The sequence below is a fragment of the Rhinolophus sinicus genome, linkage group LG15 (assembly GCF_036562045.2).
Source record: "Rhinolophus sinicus isolate RSC01 linkage group LG15, ASM3656204v1, whole genome shotgun sequence".
Lineage (NCBI taxonomy): Eukaryota > Metazoa > Chordata > Mammalia > Chiroptera > Rhinolophidae > Rhinolophus > Rhinolophus sinicus.
Window position 1 is genome coordinate 2620640 of NC_133764.1, and position 7032 is coordinate 2627671.

The window sequence follows — 7032 nt, forward strand, 5'->3', positions numbered from 1 at the left end:
GATTTTCAATTAGCCAATGGTGGGAGTGAAGCAGTGAGTCACTTTGTTTTGTCACACTCCATGCTCCTGGGAACATCTGTAGCCTCCTTTTCATGGATTTCTAAACTGGCAGCTACCTTCTACTTTATAAACACGTGGCTTTAATCTCAGCACCGCCCTGGGGTGCATTTTAAAAGCACCATTGGAATGGAAATTCCCTGCCCTGAATTAAACTGCGACTGTGAATTTTACCACTAGCTCCAGCTGTGATGTCACAGAATTTAGGTTAATTTGGTAGATACAATTTTCTTGACTGCAGCTTCCAAACTTGCTTCAGCCTCTTCTGGCCACGTGGGACTTCTAGGCGGGCTGGAGGTGAGGGTAAGAAGCCCCACAGAACTCCAGTAACCACATTTGGAAAATCGCTGTTTGCGGGCAAGATGTGGATCCCGGAGGTAGCAGCACCGGCTGGTGGGACAGTTTGCTGACAGCCTCTTCAGATTCTGTCTCATCAAAAGACCCACAACTCTCCTTGGTAGAGATGGCCAGTGTCACACATTCAGGAAATCAGGAAACAGTTTGGGCAGTTCTTCATCTTCTAAAGACAGCGTGTACATATATTTCCAAACTTGTCGTCGTTGTTCCAGGATTTTGGGACCCAGTTCTCACGTGTTTAGACGGAATTTTTGGAGTTTTAATATATTTCTTAAGCCATTTGTGCAAGGCGTAAAATTCCTGCACGTTTTCTCAACAGAATGTTTTCTTCTATTCATTAACACTTCTACCTTAAACACCGGGTATCCTGCTCCAGGTCACTCTCTTCCTAGGAACGGATGAGATGTAGACCTCCAAGGCCACGTCAGCCAGCCAGGGGAAGGTGAAGGAGCGAGGCGGAGATGGCGGGCGGCTCCCGGCTCTCGGCCGCGGCTGGTGCTCTGCCCCGAGCCGGGCGGGGGCCTTGTTTGTCTGCGCCCGCGGGACATGGAGTCTGCGCGGGCACCACCCAGGTCGGCTGCAGACTCCGCCGCCCAAGGCGCTTCGGGTGCAGTGGGTCCGGAGCGCATGGCCGGGGCACAGGTGTTGAAAGTTTTAGAAACTGAAGGCAGCACCCTGTGCTAGCAAAGTTTAGGACTCGCTTTGTTGCGACACTCCCTTTATTGCGGCAGTGTTCGCAATATCTGTGAGGTATGCCTGTAACATGAAGCATGGGAAGTGACCTTGTCATTTGGAAAGTGGTTTGGCTCTCAACTGGGTGGAAAGGACATTAGTGATGCATTCTTAGTTCTTCTGAGAATCTGCACTATCCTATTGGAGATCAAGAAAGCAGTTATAAAAAAATAAAAAGATAGGAGTTAAAATTTTAAGTGAACTTTTCTCCCAAATGTGAACTCTATCATGATTTTTAAATCTGTGAATGTGATTTTCCCTGCTGTAAGTGTTCTTAACTCTTTCTTATATTGAATATCTTCTTCCAGGAAAGCAGTTCATTGTCCTCTAAATTTAATTGCTGATCTAGTTTGTTTGTATTTCTCTGTTGATGTATTAATTTTTAATCTTGTCAGTGAATTAATACTAATTGCCTGTTTAAGTCCTATCTCAGGTGTTGCTATATAAGCTTTTATTAAACGAATGCCTTAAAAATTTAACTGTGTATGGATCATATTTGGGATTGCAAAATCTATGTAATTGATAACTTCAAGTGTTTTGGCCTTTTAACAAATTTATGTGCCAACTTTCATATTAATTATAAAATATATCTATATTTCGTCTGCTGCTCAGCTGCTAGAATGCTGGCAGTTATGGCTGCACCCGCCAGGCAGGAGTGTTTTGGAGTTTTTTTATAGGGAATTTGACCAAACCAAATAGAAAATCCTAAAAGCATTGCTAATATCGGGGATTCCCCAGCACAAAGCCCACAGATGACCTGGCATATAACTCACAGTTCAAAGCCCACCAAGTGACACCAGTGTTCCCGTTCACTTTTCATCTCCCTCTCTGAAATGTGAGAAAGCCTAGGATGATCAGGTAACTGTGAAAAATGAATCATACAAGAAAGCAACTAGAAAGAAACAGACTTTATAGGGAGAAGAAAACTTATGTCCTGAAAGAGAGAATACCAAATATTGCAACCATGATACCGAATAGGATACTATAGAATAAAATATTCAGAAAAACAAATTGAGGTAAAATCCACATAACATAAAATTTCAAGTGTACAATTCAATGACTTTTACATTTAGTATACTTGTGATTTTCTGATTTTTTAATTATTATACCATTTTAGTAGGAGTGAAGTGTCTCATTGTGGTTTTAATTTGCACTCTATGCAAATGAATGATGCTGAGCACCTTTTCATAGGTTTGTTGGGCCATCTGTATATCTTTTTTTTGGAGAAATGTCTATTCAAGTCCTTTGTCCATTTTTAAATTGAGTTGTTTGACTTTCTGTTGTTTAGTTGTAAGAGTTTTTAAATATATATTCTAGATACTAGACCCTTATCAGATGTACGGTTTGCAAATGTTTTCTCCTATTTAGTTGGTTATTTTTTCACTTTCTTTCTAATGTCCTCTGCTGCACAACGGTTTGTAATTTTGATGAAGTCCACTTTATTTTTAGTTTTTTTCTGTTGTTCCATTTTTGTTGTCGTATCTAAGATCCATTGGCAAATCATCAGGGGGAAAAATTTAAGTACTCTTGGAATCTGAAAATACTATAGAAGAAATTAAAAACTAAATAGAAGACTTTGTGTTACTAGTGTTTCATGTAAGGAGCTTGGAAGTCATCACCTCTGTCCTTAAAACAAGAGTACTGTGCTTCACCTCTACTCTGAAAGCTCTGGCACCAAATGTGTGGATGTTTCCCACACCAAAAACCTATTCTCCAAATGTCCTGACACCAAGTGGATGTCCAGTGATTTCATTCAATTCTGGCACTAACTATCTAGAGTTAGTGTCAGATCCCTTAGATTAAGGGCTCAGTCTCACAAGACTGCCCCACACTTCAGAAGTCAATTGTAAGTCCTGGCCAACTGTACTTCTGACTGGCTACAATTTGGGGGTTTTCATGACTCTCTCCTTGGAGTCAATAATTTGGTAGAATGGCTCACAGAACTCAGGAAAAAGCTTTACACGTGATTACTGGTTTATTTCAAAGGGTACAACTCAGGAAGAGCCAGATGAAAGAGATGCATAGGGGAAGGTATGGAAGTGATGGTGCTGAGAGCTTTTATGCCCTCTCTGAGTTTGCGACCCTCTCAGCACCTCAAAGTGTTTATCACTCCAGAAGTTATATAAATTCTGTCTAGAGGTTTTTATGGATGTTCCATAACATAGGTAATATTGATTAAATTGTTGGCCATTGGTGATTGAACTCATCTCTAACCCCTCTCTCCTCATTGGAAGTTGGGGGTGAAAGTTCCAACCCTCTAATCATATGTTGATCTTTCTGTTGAGCAACTACCATCATGAAGTTATCTAGGTCCCCCACCAAGAGTCAGTTTATTAGCATAAACCTAGGCATGGTTGAAAGGGGCTCATCATGAATAACCAAAGATGCTCCTCTCACCCCTTAAGGAAATTCTAAGGGATTCATAAGCTCTATTATCAGGAACTCTGGGCATGGATATCACAAAGAAAAAAGCTGAACAAACAATATAATCCACTCTAGTTAGATCCATCAAAACATTGAGGTCACAAAGGTAACTGCTGCTTTCCAAATTGGAGGGACAGATAGGCAGGTATAGCTTACCAGAGCAGAGGCAAGTGGAGCCAGTGCTATGATAGGAAAACTTAAACTGTAATTAACATATTGCTGGAGACTTGATGTGGACAAGCTTGAGAGTTAAAATTTTCAAGGTCTTGTCTTAGGTGGGTCCCACACTTCCATGAATTTTATCTTCAGGGAGCCCCATCAAATTCTCAGGGTGTAGATCAGAGAAAAATCCTTTTATTCACCCACAGAGGGTAGGAAAAATTGAACCATTTTCAAATATGCCCAGAGCATTGTGTGCATTTTAACCAGAGCCTACCTTCACGGGAAACTATTTTACTAGAGTCTAACCACCTTGGGTTTCATCAGAGCCTAACCTGGTGAATAGGAAATTCCAGACTCCAGTCCCACCAGCCCTCCACAAGGAAGAAACAACTCTACCCCCTCTACCCTTGCTCTCTCATCCTAGGGGATGTGGTGAAACTGAGAAGCATTCAGTAACAGTGCGAAGGTAACAATCCAAGTCTCAAACCTAATCACTGTACTATAGAACACGTCCCTCCTCCACACCTTACCATCACATCAGTAGAGCTCCTGAATAATACTGGGAGATTACAACTGAAAGAATTATGTGTTTTAGACCATACTTAAGAGGTCTCTAGGGAAACATCAAGACAACAGGAGAGTCAAAAGCAACAGACACCAGAGGAAATTTTAACCTCTAAAATGTACAGCCACAAAAACAATAAACATAGTCCATCTCCCAGACAGATAAACATAAAACTTCATATTAAAGACCTATTGACCTCAGTTCCTTTTACCCAGTACATCATGCTTGGATTTTATCAAGAAATTACAAGGCATGCTGAAAGGCAAAAACACAGTTTTAAGAGACAAAGCTAACATCAGAACAACACTAGAGCTATGCAAGAGATCTTAGAATGATCAGATTAGGAATTTTAAATAACTATGATTGATATGCTATGGGTCTAATGGAAAAAGGGTACAACATGCAAGAACAGATGGGTAATGTAAAGCAGAGATGGAAATTCTAAGGAAGAATCAAGAAGATTTGGGATTAGGACAATAGTAATTCCCAAATGAAATTCAAAGAGAAAAAGAATGAAAAAAATAGAGCAGAATATTCAAGAACTGTGGGACAATTACAAAAGGTGCAACATACTTTTTGGAAATTGGGAATTACCAGAAAGAGAGAAAGGAACAGAAGACATTTGAAGTAATAATGACTGAGAATTTTCCAAAATGACAAACACCAATTCACAGATCCAGGAAACTTAAAGAGCACCAAGGAAGATAAATACCCAAAACTCGCACCAAAGCATATTATATTCAAGATGCAGAAAATCTAAGATAAAAGAAAATCTTTACAGAAACCAGAGGGGGACAAAACTTTCCTATAAAGGAGCCAGAGAAAGAATTATATCAAACATCTCTTCAGAAGCTATGCAATCAAGAAGAGAGTGAAGTATTGAAAGGAAAGAGAGAGAGAGAGAGAGAGAGAGAGAGAGAGAGAGAGATCAACCTTGAAATCTGTATCCAGGGAAATTATCCTTCAAAAGTGGAAGGGAGGGGCAGCAGGTTTGCTCAGTGGTTAGAGTTCAGTGCTTATAACACCAAGGTTGCTGGTTCGATTCCCACATGGGCCAGTGAGCTGTGCCCTCCGCAACTGGATTGAAAAACAATGACTTGACTTGGAGCTGAGCTGCGCCCCCCACAACTAGATTGAAAACAATGACTTGATATGGAACTGGTGGGTCCTCGAAAAACAGTTCCCCAATATTCCCCAGTAAAAATGGGGAAAAAAAAGTGAAAGGGAAATAAAGTCTTTCTCACAAAAACAAAAATTGAGGAACATTGTTGCTGATAGACTGCCTTGCAAGAAATGGTAGAAGTTCCTTAGAGAAGAAAAATGATATACATCAGAAACTTGGATATACATAAAGAAAGAAGGAATGAAAGTAAAATAAAATATTTTTTCTTAATTGATCTAGTGGATAAAAGTTTGTTGAAAATAATAGCAACAATGTATTTGGTTATTATAGCTTATGGATAACTGAAATGAATGAAAGCAATGTTATATAGGTTGGGAGAGAAGAATTGGGAACCTGTTATACGTCACCTGCACAGTGTTATTTGAAAGTGGAATTAGATTAGCTGTAAATGTACATGGCAAACTCTAAGGTAACCAGAGTTGTTCTTTAAGTATAATTGATACACTAGGATAAGAAAGAAGATGGAATCATAAAATGTGCAATTAAAACCAGGGAAGGCCAAAAGACAGAAGAGAAAAAAAAAAAACAACAACAAAGAACAGGGGCAGCAAAAAGAAGTAACAAATAGATATTGATTCCACTATTTCAGTATCCACACCCTGTCTAGATAAAAAAAAAAAAAAAAAAAAAAAAAATCCCAAACATGAAACAAAACCAAAAAAGCAAAAAACACTCAATAAACTAGGACTAGAAGGGACATTTAAACTAGGAATAGAAGGAAGCTTTCTCAACATGATAAAAGGTTTCCCCCTAAGATCAAGGACAAGGATGAACACTTTCATCACAGTACTACAAAATTTCACCAGAGCATCAGGCAAGAAAAAGAAATAAAAAGGCATCCAAACTGCAAAGGAATAACTAAAATTATCTATGTTCACAGATGACATGACACAGATGACCTCTTATATGTTGAAAACCCCAAAGATTCCACAAAACCATGAGGCCTAATAAACAAATTCAGCAAAGTTGAAGGATATAAATCAACACACAAAATCAGTTGCATTTCTATACACTATCAATGAATAATCCAAAAAGGAAATTAAGAAAACAATCCCATTTATGGTAACATCAAATAGAATAAAATATTTAGTAAATTTAACCAAAGATGCAAGAAACTTGTGCACTACAAACTATAAAATATTGCTGAAAAAAATTAAAGAAGACATAAATAAATAGAAAGACCTCCACTTTGGATTTATGGATCCAAAGTGATATCTCAATACAATGCAATCTCTATCAAAATCCCAAAGACATTTTGCAGAAATAGAAAAGCCCATCCTAAAATTCATATGTAATCTCAAGGCACCCAAATAGCCAAAAACATCTTGAAAAAAACAAAGTTGGAGGTGTTACACTTCGTGATTTCAAAACATGTTACAAAGCTACAGTAATCAAAATAGTGTGGTTGTAGCATAAAGATACATACGTAGAGACCAATGGATAGAATTGAGAGCCCAGAAATAAACTCTTGCCTATATGATCAAATGATTTTCAATAAGGCCTCCAACATCATTCAATGGGGAAAGGACAGTCTTTTCAACAAATAGTGATG

At 38.7% G+C, this 7032-nt stretch overlaps 1 pseudogene; it reads right to left on the reverse strand.

Moving 5' to 3' along the window:
- Positions 1-339: 339 nt before the first annotated feature.
- LOC109461277 (sorting nexin-24) lies at positions 340-1043 on the reverse strand (annotated as a pseudogene).
- Between the last annotated feature and the right edge of the window lie 5989 nt (positions 1044-7032).